Source organism: Microtus pennsylvanicus, chromosome 14 (assembly GCF_037038515.1).
Source record: "Microtus pennsylvanicus isolate mMicPen1 chromosome 14, mMicPen1.hap1, whole genome shotgun sequence".
NCBI classification, from domain to species: Eukaryota; Metazoa; Chordata; class Mammalia; order Rodentia; family Cricetidae; genus Microtus; species Microtus pennsylvanicus.
The window spans coordinates 5,722,084-5,737,804 of NC_134592.1; positions in this window are offsets into that span (position 1 = coordinate 5,722,084).

Consider the following 15,721-nt stretch of genomic DNA (forward strand, 5'->3'; position numbering starts at 1 on the left):
ACAGAGGACAGCGTGGCCTTATGACAGAGGACAGCGTGGCCTTATGACACAGGACAGCACGGCCTTATGACACAGGACAGCATGGCCTTATGACACAGGACAGCACGGCCTTAGGACAGAGGACAGCGTGGCCTTATGACACAGGACAGCACGGCCTTATGACACAGGACAGCGTGGCCTTATGACACAGGACAGCACGGCCTTATGACACAGCGTGGCCTTATGACACAGGACAGCACGGCCTTATGACACAGGACAGCATGGCCTTATGACACAGGACAGCGTGGCCTTATGACACAGGACAGCATGGCCTTATGACACAGGACAGTGTGGCCTTATGACACAGGACAGCGTGGCCTTATGACACAGGACAGCGTGGCCTTATGACAGAGGACAGCGTGGCCTTATGACACAGGACAGCGTGGCCTTATGACAGAGGACAGCGTGGCCTTATGACACAGGACAGCACGGCCTTATGACACAGGACAGCGTGGCCTTATGACACAGGACAGCGTGGCCTTATGACACAGGACAGCGTGGCCTTATGACACAGGACAGCGTGGCATTATGACAGAGGACAGCGTGGCCTTATGACACAGGACAGCGTGGCCTTATGACACAGGACAGCGTGGCCTTATGACACAGGACAGCGTGGTCTTATGACACAGGACAGCATGGCCTTATGACACAGGACAGCGTGGCCTTATGACACAGGACAGCGTGGCCTTATGACATAGGACAGCATGGCCTTATGACAGAGGACAGCGTGGCCTTATGACACAGGACAGTGTGGCCTTATGACACAGGACAGCGTGGCCTTATGACACAGGACAGTGTGGCCTTATGACACAGGACAGTGTGGCCTTATGACACAGGACAGCACGGCCTTATGACACAGGACAGCGTGGCCTTATGACACAGGACAGCGTGGCCTTATGACAGAGGACAGCGTGGCCTTATAACACAGGACAGCACGGCCTTATGACAGAGGACAGCACGGCCTTATGACACAGGACAGCGTGGCCTTATGACACAGGACAGCACGGCCTTATGACACAGCGTGGCCTTATGACACAGGACAGCACGGCCTTATGACACAGCGTGGCCTTATGACACAGGACAGCGTGGCCTTATGACACAGGACAGCACGGCCTTATGACACAGGACAGTGTGGCCTTATGACACAGGACAGCGTGGCCTTATGACACAGGACAGCGTGGCCTTATGACAGAGGACAGCGTGGCCTTATGACACAGGACAGCACGGCCTTATGACAGAGGACAGCGTGGCCTTATGACACAGGACAGCGTGGCCTTATGACACAGGACAGTGTGGCCTTTTGACACAGGACAGCGTGGCCTTATGACACAGGACAGCATGGCCTTATGACAGAGGACAGCGTGGCCTTATGACACAGGACAGTGTGGCCTTATGACACAGGACAGCGTGGCCTTATGACACAGGACAGTGTGGCCTTATGACACAGGACAGCACGGCCTTATGACACAGGACAGCGTGGCCTTATGACACAGGACAGCGTGGCCTTATGACAGAGGACAGCGTGGCTTTATAACACAGGACAGCACGGCCTTATGACAGAGGACAGCGTGGCCTTATGACACAGGACAGCATGGCCTTATGACACAGGACAGCACGGCCTTATGATACAGGACAGCGTGGCCTTATGACACAGGACAGCGTGGCCTTATGACACAGGACAGTGTGGCCTTATGACACAGGACAGCGTGGCCTTATGACACAGGACAGAGTGGCCTTATGACACAGGACAGCGTGGCCTTATGACACAGGACAGCGTGGCCTTATGACACAGGACAGTGTGGCCTTATGACACAGGACAGCGTGGCCTTATGACACAGGACAGCGTGGCCTTATGACACAGGACAGCACGGCCTTATGACAGAGGACAGTGTGGCCTTATGACACAGGACAGCACGGCCTTATGACACAGGACAGCACGGCCTTATGACACAGGACAGCGTGGCCTTATGACACAGGACAGCGTGGCCTTATGACACAGGACAGCGTGGCATTATGACACAGGACAGCACGGCCTTATGACACAGGACAGCACGGCCTTATGACACAGGACAGCGTGGCCTTATGACACAGGACAGCGTGGCCTTATGACACAGGACAGCACGGCCTTATGACACAGGACAGCGTGGCCTTATGACACAGGACAGCACGGCCTTATGACACAGCGTGGCCTTATGACACAGGACAGCACGGCCTTATGACACAGCGTGGCCTTATGACACAGGACAGCGTGGCCTTATGACAGAGGACAGCACGGCCTTATGACACAGGACAGCGTGGCCTTATGACACAGGACAGCGTGGCCTTATGACAGAGGACAGCGTGGCCTTATGACAGAGGACAGCGTGGCCTTATGACACAGGACAGCACGGCCTTATGACACAGGACAGCATGGCCTTATGACACAGGACAGCACGGCCTTATGACAGAGGACAGCGTGGCCTTATGACACAGGACAGCACGGCCTTATGACACAGGACAGCGTGGCCTTATGACACAGGACAGCACGGCCTTATGACACAGCGTGGCCTTATGACACAGGACAGCACGGCCTTATGACACAGGACAGCAAGGCCTTATGACACAGGACAGCGTGGCCTTATGACACAGGACAGCATGGCCTTATGACACAGGACAGTGTGGCCTTATGACACAGGACAGCGTGGCCTTATGACACAGGACAGCGTGGCCTTATGACAGAGGACAGCGTGGCCTTATGACAGAGGACAGCGTGGCCTTATGACAGAGGACAGCGTGGCCTTATGACACAGGACAGCACGGCCTTATGACACAGGACAGCGTGGCCTAATGACACAGGACAGCGTGGCCTATGACACAGGACAGCGTGGCCTTATGACACAGGACAGCGTGGCATTATGACAGAGGACAGCGTGGCCTTATGACACAGGACAGCGTGGCCTTATGACACAGGACAGTGTGGCCTTATGACACAGGACAGCGTGGCCTTATGACACAGGACAGCATGGCCTTATGACACAGGACAGCGTGGCCTTATGACACAGGACAGCATGGCCTTATGACAGAGGACTGCGTGGCCTTATGACACAGGACAGTGTGGCCTTATGACACAGGACAGCGTGGCCTTATGACACAGGACAGCGTGGCCTTATGACACAGGACAGTGTGGCTTATGACACAGGACAGCACGGCCTTATGACACAGGACAGCGTGGCCTTATGACACAGGACAGCGTGGCCTTATGACAGAGGACAGCGTGGCCTTATAACACAGGACAGCACGGCCTTATGACAGAGGACAGCACGGCCTTATGACACAGGACAGCGTGGCCTTATGACACAGGACAGCACGGCCTTATGACACAGCGTGGCCTTATGACACAGGACAGCGTGGCCTTATGACACAGGACAGCGTGGCCTTATGACACAGGACAGCACGGCCTTATGACACAGGACAGTGTGGCCTTATGACACAGGACAGCGTGGCCTTATGACACAGGACAGCGTGGCCTTATGACAGAGGACAGCGTGGCCTTATGACACAGGACAGCACGGCCTTATGACAGAGGACAGCGTGGCCTTATGACACAGGACAGCGTGGCCTTATGACACAGGACAGTGTGGCCTTATGACACAGGACAGCGTGGCCTTATGACACAGGACAGCACGGCCTTATGACACAGGACAGCGTGGCCTTATGACACAGGACAGCGTGGCCTTATGACACAGGACAGCGTGGCCTTATGACACAGGACAGTGTGGCCTTATGACACAGGACAGCGTGGCCTTATGACACAGGACAGCACGGCCTTATGACACAGGACAGTGTGGCCTTATGACACAGGACAGCGTGGCCTTATGACACAGGACAGCGTGGCCTTATGACAGAGGACAGCGTGGCCTTATGACACAGGACAGCACGGCCTTATGACAGAGGACAGCGTGGCCTTATGACACAGGACAGCACGGCCTTATGACAGAGGACAGCGTGGCCTTATGACACAGGACAGCGTGGTCTTATGACACAGGACAGTGTGGCCTTATGACACAGGACAGCGTGGCCTTATGACACAGGACAGCATGGCCTTATGACAGAGGACAGCATGGCCTTATGACACAGGACAGTGTGGCCTTATGACACAGGACAGCGTGGCCTTATGACACAGGACAGTGTGGCCTTATGACACAGGACAGCACGGCCTTATGACACAGGACAGCGTGGCCTTATGACACAGGACAGCGTGGCCTTATGACAGAGGACAGCGTGGCCTTATAACACAGGACAGCACGGCCTTATGACAGAGGACAGCACGGCCTTATGACACAGGACAGCATGGCCTTATGACAGAGGACAGCACGGCCTTATGACACAGGACAGCGTGGCCTTATGACACAGGACAGCGTGGCCTTATGACACAGGACAGTGTGGCCTTATGACACAGGACAGCGTGGCCTTATGACACAGGACAGCGTGGCCTTATGACACAGGACAGCGTGGCCTTATGACACAGGACAGCGTGGCCTTATGACACAGGACAGTGTGGCCTTATGACACAGGACAGCGTGGCCTTATGACACAGGACAGCGTGGCCTTATGACACAGGACAGCACGGCCTTATGACAGAGGACAGTGTGGCCTTATGACACAGGACAGCACGGCCTTATGACACAGGACAGCACGGCCTTATGACACAGGACAGCGTGGCCTTATGACACAGGACAGCGTGGCCTTATGACACAGGACAGCACGGCCTTATGACACAGGACAGCGTGGCCTTATGACACAGGACAGTGCGGCCTTATGACACAGGACAGTGCGGCCTTATGACACAGGACAGCGTGGCCTTATGACACAGGACAGCGTGGCCTTATGACACAGGACAGTGCGGCCTTATGACACAGGACAGCACGGCCTTATGACACAGGACAGTGCGGCCTTATGACACAGGACAGTGCGGCCTTATGACACAGGACAGTGCGGCCTTATGACACAGGACAGCGTGGCCTTATGACACAGGACAGCGTGGCCTTATGACACAGGACAGCGTGGCCTTATGACACAGGACAGCACGGCCTTATGACACAGGACAGCACGGCCTTATGACACAGGACAGCACGGCCTTATGACACAGGACAGCGTGGCCTTATGACACAGGACAGCACGGCCTTATGACACAGGACAGCGTTGCCTTATGACACAGGACAGTGCGGCCTTATGACACAGGACAGCACGGCCTTATGACACAGGACAGTGTGGCCTTATGACACAGGACAGCGTGGCCTTATGACACAGGACAGCGTGGCCTTATGACACAGGACAGCGTGGCCTTATGACACAGGACAGCGTGGCCTTATGACACAGGACAGCGTGGCCTTATGACACAGGACAGCGTGGCCTTATGACACAGGACAGCACGGCCTTATGACACAGGACAGCACGGCCTTATGACACAGGACAGCACGGCCTTATTACACAGGACAGCGTGGCCTTATGACACAGGACAGCACGGCCTTATGACACAGGACAGCGTTGCCTTATGACACAGGACAGTGCGGCCTTATGACACAGGACAGCACGGCCTTATGACACAGGACAGTGTGGCCTTATGACACAGGACAGCGTGGCCTTATGACACAGGACAGCGTGGCCTTATGACACAGGACAGCGTGGCCTTATGACACAGGACAGCGTGGCCTTATGACACAGGACAGCGTGGCCTTATGACACAGGACAGTGTGGCCTTATGACACAGGACAGCGTGGCCTTATGACACAGGACAGCGTGGCCTTATGACACAGGACAGTGTGGCCTTATGACACAGGACAGCACAGCCTTATGACACAGGACAGCACCATAGGGCAGCCCGGCCAGTGTCATAGGGCAGTATGGAACTCTTCTCAACACAACTTCTTCCAAATGAATTTTCACCCCAACCTTCTTGAGTCTAGGTCTTGCCAACTCCTGAGGTACCTTCAAGGCATCTTTCCTAATATTGAAGTGCAATGACTTCCTCCTCCTCTTCATTTTCTTTTTCTAGAATGGGGCTCACTTTGTTGCCCCAGCTGGCCTAGAACTCACTCTATAGAACCAGGCTGGCCTTGAACTTATAGAGATTCTCCTGCCTCTGCCTCTTTGGTGCTAGGATTTCTAGCAGGCTTTCTTAGACAGCCAGACCCCAAATCATGACACAGAGACTTAGTATTAATTATGAATGCTCAGCTTTAGCTTAGGCTTGTTTCTAGCTAGGTTTCTTCTTTAACTTAGATTAACATGTTTCTATTGACTTATGTGCTCTTCTGAAGCTGAGTTACCTCATCTAGGTACTGTACATCCTGCTTCCCTGCTTCCGCCATGTCTGGCTTTCATGGGCCACAGCTTGCTAGCTGGCCAGCTCCCCTTTTCTCTCTACACCCAACCCTGCCTATCCCTCCTCTGCCTAGCTATTGACTGTTCAGCTTTTTATTAGTCCAATCAGGTACCTTAGGCAGGGAAGGTAAAACAACAACACATCTTTACATAATTAAATAAATGCAGCATAAACAAAAACAATATAGATTTACATAGTTTAGAAATAAATAAATGCATAGCAGAAACTTATGCAACATATCTTTACATAGGTAAACAATTATTCTGCAACACAAATGCAACACATCTTTATATAGTTCAACAAATATATTTTTCTACAATATTCCCCCCATTTGTCTAAATAAAAAAGAAAGGTTTTAACTTTAATGTAGTAAAACTATATACAATAAGAACAATTATCAAACAAGAATTACATTTACAATATCCAGTTGTATTTGGCAAATTCAGAGAAAACACAGCATTATTTATCCTATCTTGGTGAGTCCAAAGTTTTGTACCTAATTTACCTTCTATAATAAGTAAGAAAAGCTGTAACTAGAGCTATGTCATCTTCAAAACTCCATCCAAAGCCCCAGAAGGACACAATAGTATCATATAAACAGGAAGTGGAGAGCAAGCAACTCCCAAAACTATAGAACTGACAGAGACATCTGGCCTGGACAGTCACCCACGGTTCCTCTGCAACATTGGGAATCTGTTCTTTGGTCTCTAGACCTAGAACATCTGTCAGACTCTTCTATGAAGCAGGAATTTTGAACGACTGTCCCACTTTGTCTTGGCAAAGTTTAATCGTCTTTTTCCTTTGTGTCCTGCATGTCCAGTTTGTACAGCATACTATCAGCAGTCAAGGCAAGAGCAGTTTCTACAATGAAAGTGAACTCCACATGGAGGTTCTTCAATGCCCATCATCCTCTTAAGAAGTAGATTGGTGCTGCCAGGAGCTGACATGCCTCACTGTCATAAAAAGCCTTAGGCTAGTAAACATCTTAAATGCCATGTTCTGTAGGTCTCTGAAGTGTTTGAAGATCACCTTTCTATCAAAATTATATCTGTGTTTAACCTCGAAAACATACCTATATGACTACAAGTTTGATTATTATAGATGACTACTAACCTACATTTCTTAATTACACATTACATTTTTATTTTATTTTTTTGGTTTTGTGAGACAGGGTTTCTCTGTGGTTTTGGAGCCTGTCCTGGAACTAGCTCTTGTAGACCAGGTTGGTCTCGAACTCACAGAGATCCACCTGCCTCTGCCTCCCGAGTGCTGGGATTAAAGGCGTGCGCCACCACCACCCGGCCACATTACATTTTTAAATGAGATGCATAAGTACAATACTTTAAACAAATGTAGAAACATATACTGTATAACAAAAATAACCTTACATTTGTATTAATATACAAAATTCATACCAATGTAAAATATATGAGGTTAATAGTTGTATTTTTATCTTATATTTCCATACCCCTACTAAATGATGACAAACATCTATAATAAACCAAATGATCAAAAACCGCTCACACCACATCTTGGGAATGTGATCTCTAGACTGCTTCCTGTTTTCTGGGGGTGCTGACATCTTTAGGAGACCCTGAAAAATTAAGATAATTGTCAAGTCCTGGGAAAACTAGCTATAGCATTTGTTGTCCAGTCTCAAGGCTGTTCCCATTCAGAGGAATCAGTATACATTACCTGTCTTGTAGGCTTACTTGGTTTACATCTTAATGTTTGCAGCCAAGATTTTCAGGAGGTTTCTCCTATCAAATATTATCTCTAGTAAACTTGAAGGAATCCAGTCTTTCATTTCCTGTGGAAGCAAAAATATAACCTCTTCCTCAGTGCAATACACTTTCTGAATTCCATTTTAAAGTTAAGACATTCCTAAAGTATCTAGGCTGGTTTAATTCAGCAGCCCCCTTTCCAATTCCATGTCTCTCAGCAACTGTCTTTTGCTCATCAGCATTCAAGAAATTCAAAGTCAACACAGCACCATACAAGATCCAGACTCCGTGTGTATTTCCCATCTTTACATGACTTTTTCCCTTTAAAGTCTCTTTAAAGACTTTATTATTTTTAAACTACTTTTTCTGTTCTCTTCTACTGTAACCTATTTAGAGTTGTCTTTACTGAGTGTCTTTAGCCTTTTTTGACCATGTGAACCAAACCTCTGGCAGCTGGCTCCACCCCTCCTTGGATCTGTGAGAGCCACGCCTTCAGTCCAGCTCAGCATTTAACTGGCCCAGCTCTAGAAGCTGGTGCCCACACTGTGGCAGGCATTTTTACTTAGATTATTGCTGCTGCTTAACATGGCAGCTGCTCAAGTGCTCGCTGTGGAGCCCTGGGTGGGAAGTTCAAGCCCCATGTGGAATGTCAAATGTACCAGGCTTTCTTTTGGGTGACCAGCCAGCTCCCACATCATGACACAGAGACTTGTTATTATTTATCTTATGCTTACCCCACTAGCTCTTATAACTTAATCTAACCTGTTTCTCTTCATCTACATTCTGCTTCAGGGCTTTTTACCTATTTTTCATTCAGTACATCCTACTTTTACTGCTTTCTCTGAGTCTTGGCTGGCTGGCACCTGCCTGGCTAGCTGGTCCTGGGCATCTCTGTTTCTTTCTCCCCTATTCTCTCTATTCTCCTTCTCTCCTCTCTACCCACAGCCCTGTTTATCCCTCCTCTGCTTAGCTATCGGCTGTTCGCTTTTTATTAGATCAATGAGGTGCCATAGGCAGGCAAAGTAAAACATCAACACATCTTTATATAATTAAACAAATGCAGCACATTTTTACATAGTTAAACAAATATTCTTTTCCACAAGAAGGATTAAGGATGTGCACTGTCCCACCCAGCTGCTTTTGCTTTTGTGGCAGGCTCTTACTAGACCAGAAATCCTGATTCTCCTGCTCTAACCTCCCAGGTGTCAGGTGACAGGTGTGAACCACCAGAATGACTTTACAGCATATGGTTAATCCTCTAGTGGGGTCGCAATTTGATGGCATTGTTCAGAGGGGCTAGAAACTTCTGTACATGGGGCCTGGTTGGTGGAAGCCCATCACAGAGGGTGTAGTCCTAGGCCAATTCCTCTCCCACTGCCTGCTTCCTGGCTGCTGGGAGGTGAGCAGCCACCTCTGCCACTGAAGGAGCAGAACAAACTCCATTTTGAAAATGAACTCCATTTTACACAGGACCTAACTAGGAGGATGAATGCAGCCCAGTAAAGTCATAAACATCCCCAAAAAACTGTGTCTGCCTTGGTCAAAGTGACCCCACCAGGGTACCCCAACAACATCTGTTTACATCTGCTTGTGTCAAACATCCTTGTAGGTATCTGATTAACTACTGCTTTGAAATTCCCCTATATCCTAACCAATGAATTCAAGAGTTGTCTACCCAATCCCCAAGGGCCAAGGCTTGTGCCACCCTGCCTGCAGTTTCCCCTCACCCTGAAGCCTTCTGCCGTTCTCCCAATGTGTTTGCGCTGGATACCGGCTCTGTGCTGTCTTGTTTGGGGGTCCCATGACCCCCGTGACACAGCATAACACCACGAGTTCCCACTGCCGTGGTGCTTGGCTTGGCCCTGACCCAAAGCGGTGGACCCAGCTAACCTTGATTGAGCCTTGCATTTTCTTTTCAGCAGTGCAGAAGATCAAACTCTTGTGTGTGCTTGACCTTGAGCCAAACTTGAGAAACCAAGAACCAAAGGAACCCTTTCTGCCTACATCAGCAGGTATCAGAGGCCACCGCAGAGGCTTCTCAGGATTTTCATTTGCTTTGTCTTGGTTGGGCTACTGGACTCAGGGGTTTATAACTTCCATCATACTTGGAAATTATTTTGTCATTATTTCTTTGAACATTTTTTTTCTGTCATGACTTTTTTTTGGAACTGTTTACTTATAAGTTGGATTTCTGGCCGGGTGCGGTGGCGCACGCCTGTAGTCCCAGCTACTCGGGAGGCTGAGACAGGAGGATCGCTTGAGTCCAGGAGTTCTGGGCTGTAGTGCGCTATGCCGATCGGGTGTCCGTACTAAGTTCGGCATCAATATGGTGACCTCCCGGGAGCGGGGGACCACCAGGTTGCCTAAGGAGGGGTGAACCGGCCCAGGTCGGAAACGGAGCAGGTCAAAACTCCAGTGCTGATCAGTAGTGGGATCGCGCCTGTGAATAGCCACTGCACTCCAGCCTGGGCAACATAGCGAGACCCCGTCTCTTAAAAAAAACAAAATTACAAAGAAAAAAAATAAGTTGGATTCTGTTTCTTCTCCTTTTCCAAGACAGGGTCTCTCTGTGTAGCCCCACTGTCCTGGAACTCACTCTGTAGACCAGGCTGGCCTCAAACTCAGAGATCCACCTGCCTCTGCCTCATGAGTGCTGGGATTAAAAGTGCTAGCCACCACTGTCCTGTTTAAACTGGATTTCTTGATGTTATCACATAACCTATGAATGCTTTGCTGGTTTGTTCTGTGATACACTCTGAGTTTCTGTGTCTTATCTACAATAATAAATGAAAGTGTTGCAGTTAGAGTAACTATTGGGTTATACAGCAAGGTCAGGGGCGTGAGGAAATAAATAAAAGGCTTTATCTGAGTAAGAGCTACCCAAGCTGGCCAGATAGAAGCAAGGTAGGGGCTCTGGGAAAAGCTGCGAAGCAAGTTTCACCTGGCTCCTCACGGCTCCTTTCCTGGGGAGCACGAAGGGCGCTGCTCTTTCTTCTACCAGGCTTCTCAGGGTCTTTACATCTTTATATACATCATTATAAACATCCCTGCACCCAGTGCGTCTAATTGTAACTGAGTTGTAAGGACGACTTCTAAGACTCCAGAAAGAAACCACTCAGACCACCACGGGCGTGGACATGGGCAGAAGAAATGATAAAGAAAAAGAAAAGGAAAGAAATGCTTGTGAGTGCAGACACCCGACACAGCCCTTAGCTGTTGCCAGTTGGCTCCATCTGCTCACTGCCCTGGAAGGGTGAACTCTCCATTGCTGCCTTCTTAGCTACCAAAAAGTAAACTCTGAGTGCTGTGCCAACCTGTTCCCATGGCAGGGAATCCTGGAGGATGAGCTTCCCATTCATAATGAAAAGTCGCAAAAGATGACGCCCCCTCCCGGCGTGTCTCCTTGAGGGGATCACCCAGCATATCTCCCTATGGGACTCACAGTCCCTACATTTTTTAATGTATTCTCTCATGTCAGGATAGGATCCTGCCCTTTTGCATGCTGGGTCACTTTTGACATCATGTTACTGGGTGCTGGATTTTGTTGTATCCCCAGAATGAATACTGACTTTATAGTACCAAAGTTATTCTTCTTTTGAGATTTGTTTGTAAGCGTCACTGGGGCAGTTACTAAGTGGTAGTGGTATATTATATGGATTTTGATAAATCTTCTTTGAAGACCAGAGACAAAGCTAAAGCCACTAGAGGTCAGATAATGGTGTCACACATCTTTAATCCCAGGACTTGGGAGACAGAGTCAGATGAATCTCTGTGAGGCCACCCTGGGCTACACAAGGTGAATGCAGAAACAAATCCAAGTGGTGGTACCTATACCCTTAATCCCAGTACTAGGGAGGCATATGCCCTTACTCCCAGCACTAGAGGGAATATATATATATATATATATATATATATATATATATATATATATATATATATGAGAGAGAGAGAGAGAGAGAGAGAGAGAGAGAGAGAGAGAGAGAGAGAGAGGCTGTCTGCTGAGCCAGTGTTCTCCCAGCCTTGGTAGAGGTACGGCTTCTCTAGTGGCTTGGCTGCTTTGCCTTTCTAGTTTTGGGGTTGAGCCCCAACTTCTGCCTCTGGGTCTTTAATTATTGGTGCTACACTAAATTGCTGAAGACGAAGGCCCATGTCCTGTGTTCTGTCATGAGCTCTTTCTTCTCTAAATGATGACAAACTAAACAGTCCGAGGCCTGGAACATTTTCGAGGTATGCACAGCCTCCATCCCTGCCCATAGCCTCCTGCAGTTTCTCCCACAAGCTCGCTCTCCCCCACGCTCTTCTTGCCTCCCTTTCGTTGCCTTGTCTTCCCCACGGTCGGGAGTAACTACCCCTCTCCATGCAGTAGAGGGCAGCACTGGTCCCTGCAGGAGGATGACCGTCCTGCTCTGTTGTCCCACATTGAAAGCTACGGTTTGGGAGAGGGTGATCTGTCCTGTCATCCCCATGACTGCTTCTTATGGCTTGAATCTGAAATGTTCTCTCACGGACTCATGATTTGGCTACTTGGACTCCAGCAGGTAAGACTGTTTGGGGGAGATTGTGGAACCTCCTTGTTGGCACATGGCTGGCAGAAGTAGGGCAGTAGGGTCTTTCGGAAGTGACAGCTCAGCCCTAGTTCTGTCTGGTCTCTGCTTTTTGATCTGTCCAGAAGTGAGAAACAGGCTGGAGTGCCGGCTCAGTGGTTAGGACCAGATTTAGCTAGATGGCAGCTAACAAGCATCTGTAACTCCAGATCCAGAAGATACAATGGCCCCTTCTGCTCTCCACTGGCGTGTACAAGTACATATGTAAATGTAGGCAAGGCACTGATACACACGTGTTCAGTTTTGAAACCAAGCAAACATCTGCCGCACCCTTGTTTAGAACGCCACCTGGTGGTAGCATCTGAACTTCAATGATGGCTTTCTTTTCCTTTAAAAAAAAATGTTTACTTATTCTTCTCTCATATATTAAATCCTGACCTCAGTTTCCCTTCCCTCCTCTCTTCCTAGTCCATCTCCCCTACCGCCCCTCTTCTCCAGATCCATTCCTTCTCTGTTTCCCCTCAGAAAAGAGCAGGCCTCCCAAAGACATCAACCAAACACAGCAGAACAAGTTACAATATGACTAGGTACATATCCCCCCATATCAAGGCTGGACGAAGCAACCCAATAGGAGGAAAGGGGTCCCAAGATGAGGCAGAAGAATCAGGAACACCCCTGCTCCCACTGTTAGGAGTCCCACAAGAACATCAAGCTACACAACCATAACATATGTGCAGGGGACCTAGGTCAGACCCATACAGGCTTCCTGATTGTCGCTTAGCTTCTGTGAGCCCCTATGAGCTCTGCTTAGTTGATTCTGTGAGCCGTGTTCCTGGGGTGTCTTTAATCCCCATGGCTCCTACAATCCTTCCTCTTCTTCCATGGGATTCCCTGAGCTCCACCCAGTGTTGTCTGTGGGTCTCTGCATGCACCTAGTGTTGTCTGTGGGTCTCTGCATCCACCCAGTGTTGTCTGTGGGTCTCTGCATGCACCTAGTGTTGGCTGTGGGTCTCTGCATGCACCCAGTGTTGTCTGTGAGTCTCTGCATGCACCCAGTGTTGTCTGTGGGTCTCTGCATGCACCCAGTGTTGTCTGTGGGTCTCTGCATGCACCCAGTGTTGTCTGTGGGTCTCTGCATCCACCCAGTGTTGTCTGTGGGTCTCTGCATGCACCCAGTGTTGTCTGTGGGTCTCTGCATCCACCCAGTGTTGTCTGTGGGTCTCTGCATGCACCTAGTGTTGTCTGTGGGTCTCTGCATCCACCCAGTGTTGTCTGTGGGTCTCTGCATGCACCCAGTGTTGTCTGTGGGTCTCTGCATCCACCCAGTGTTGTCTGTGGGTCTCTGCATGCACCTAGTGTTGGCTGTGGGTCTCTGCATGCACCCAGTGTTGTCTGTGGGTCTCTGCATGCACCTAGTGTTGTCTGTGGGTCTCTGCATGCACCTAGTGTTGTCTGTGGGTCTCTGCATCCACCTAGTGTTGTCTGTGGGTCTCTGCATGCACCCAGTGTTGTCTGTGGGTCTCTGCATGCACCCAGTGTTGTCTGTGGGTCTCTGCATCCACCCAGTGTTGTCTGTGGGTCTTTGCATGCACCCAGTGTTGGGCTGTGGGTCTCTGCATGCACCCAGTGTTGGGCTGTGGGTCTCTGCATGCACCCAGTGTTGTCTGTGGGTCTCTGCATGCACCCAGTGTTGGGCTGTGGGTCTCTGCATGCACCTAGTGTTGTCTGTGGGTCTCTGCATGCACCCAGTGTTGGGCTGTGGGTCTCTCCTATGAGCTGTTGAATGAAGCCTCTCTGATGATGATTATGTTAAGTTCTGATCTATAACAGAGTATCATTTTTCGCCCTGCCAGTTGTGTTTGGTTCTACCCTAGGTCTTTGCCTCCTGGCCCTCTGGGCAGTGTCAGGAGTGGGATCCACTTTATAGTGTGGGTCTCAAGTTGGATCAGTCTCTGGTTGGCTCCTCCAAGACCTGCACCACCTTTACCCCAGCACATGTCGCAGCAGGCAGGACAAATTGTAGGTTGAAGGTTTTGTGGCTGGGTTGGTGTCCCAGTCCCTTGCCTGGCCTGGTTACAGGTTCTATGTCCCCATTGCTTCTATGTCTTCACTAGGGTCACTCTTGTGGATTCCAGGGAGTTTCCACCTCGTCGCCCAATTCCATTGTCTTTCCAAGTACTCTTCTCCTTCCATCCATCCCTTCCTGCCCCAGCCTGATCCCTTCTGTTCCCATCCCCACCTGCCCTCAGTTCCCCATGAAATCTACTCTACTTCCCCTTCCCAGAAGAGCCATGCACCCCCTCGAGCCCTCCTTGTTACTTAGCCTCTCTGGGTCTGTGGATTGTAGCATGATTATCCATATGAGTACACAACATGTTTGTCTTTCTCGGTCTGGGTTACCTCACTCAGGATGATTATTTCCTAGTTCTATTCATTTGCCTGCAAATTTCATGTCTTTTTTTTTTTAAAGACAAGGTTAAACACAAAACAACAAAAACGACTGGCAAAAGAAAAATCAATGAAATAATTCCTAATGATATTCTGCTGTGCACATAGACGGGAACCCAGCCCAGTCATCAGAGGCTTCCTCCAGCAGCAGATAGACACCACAGCCAAACATTAGGCAGGGCTTGGGGAACCCGCAGAAGAGGGGAAGGAAGAACTGTAGGAGCCAGAGGGGTCAAGGACACCATGAGAACCACAGAATCAACTAAGCAGAGCTAATAGAAGCTCAGAGACTGAAGCCCATCCAGAGGCCTGCGTGGGTCTGTACCAGATCCTTTGTATACATATCGTGGTTGTTTGGCTTGGGGTTTTATGGGACAAAGGGAGTGGGGGGTGTCTGACTCTTTTGCCTGCTCTTGGGACCCTTTTTCTCCTACCTGGTTGCCTGGTCCAGCCTTGATATAAGGGTTTGTGCCTAGTCTTATTGCATCTTGTTATGTCATGTTTGGTTGATATCCCTGGGAAGCTTGCTCTATTCTGAAGGGAAATGGAGGAGCAGTGGATCTGGGGGAGAAGGCAGGTGGGAGGGGGGTAATGGGAGGAGT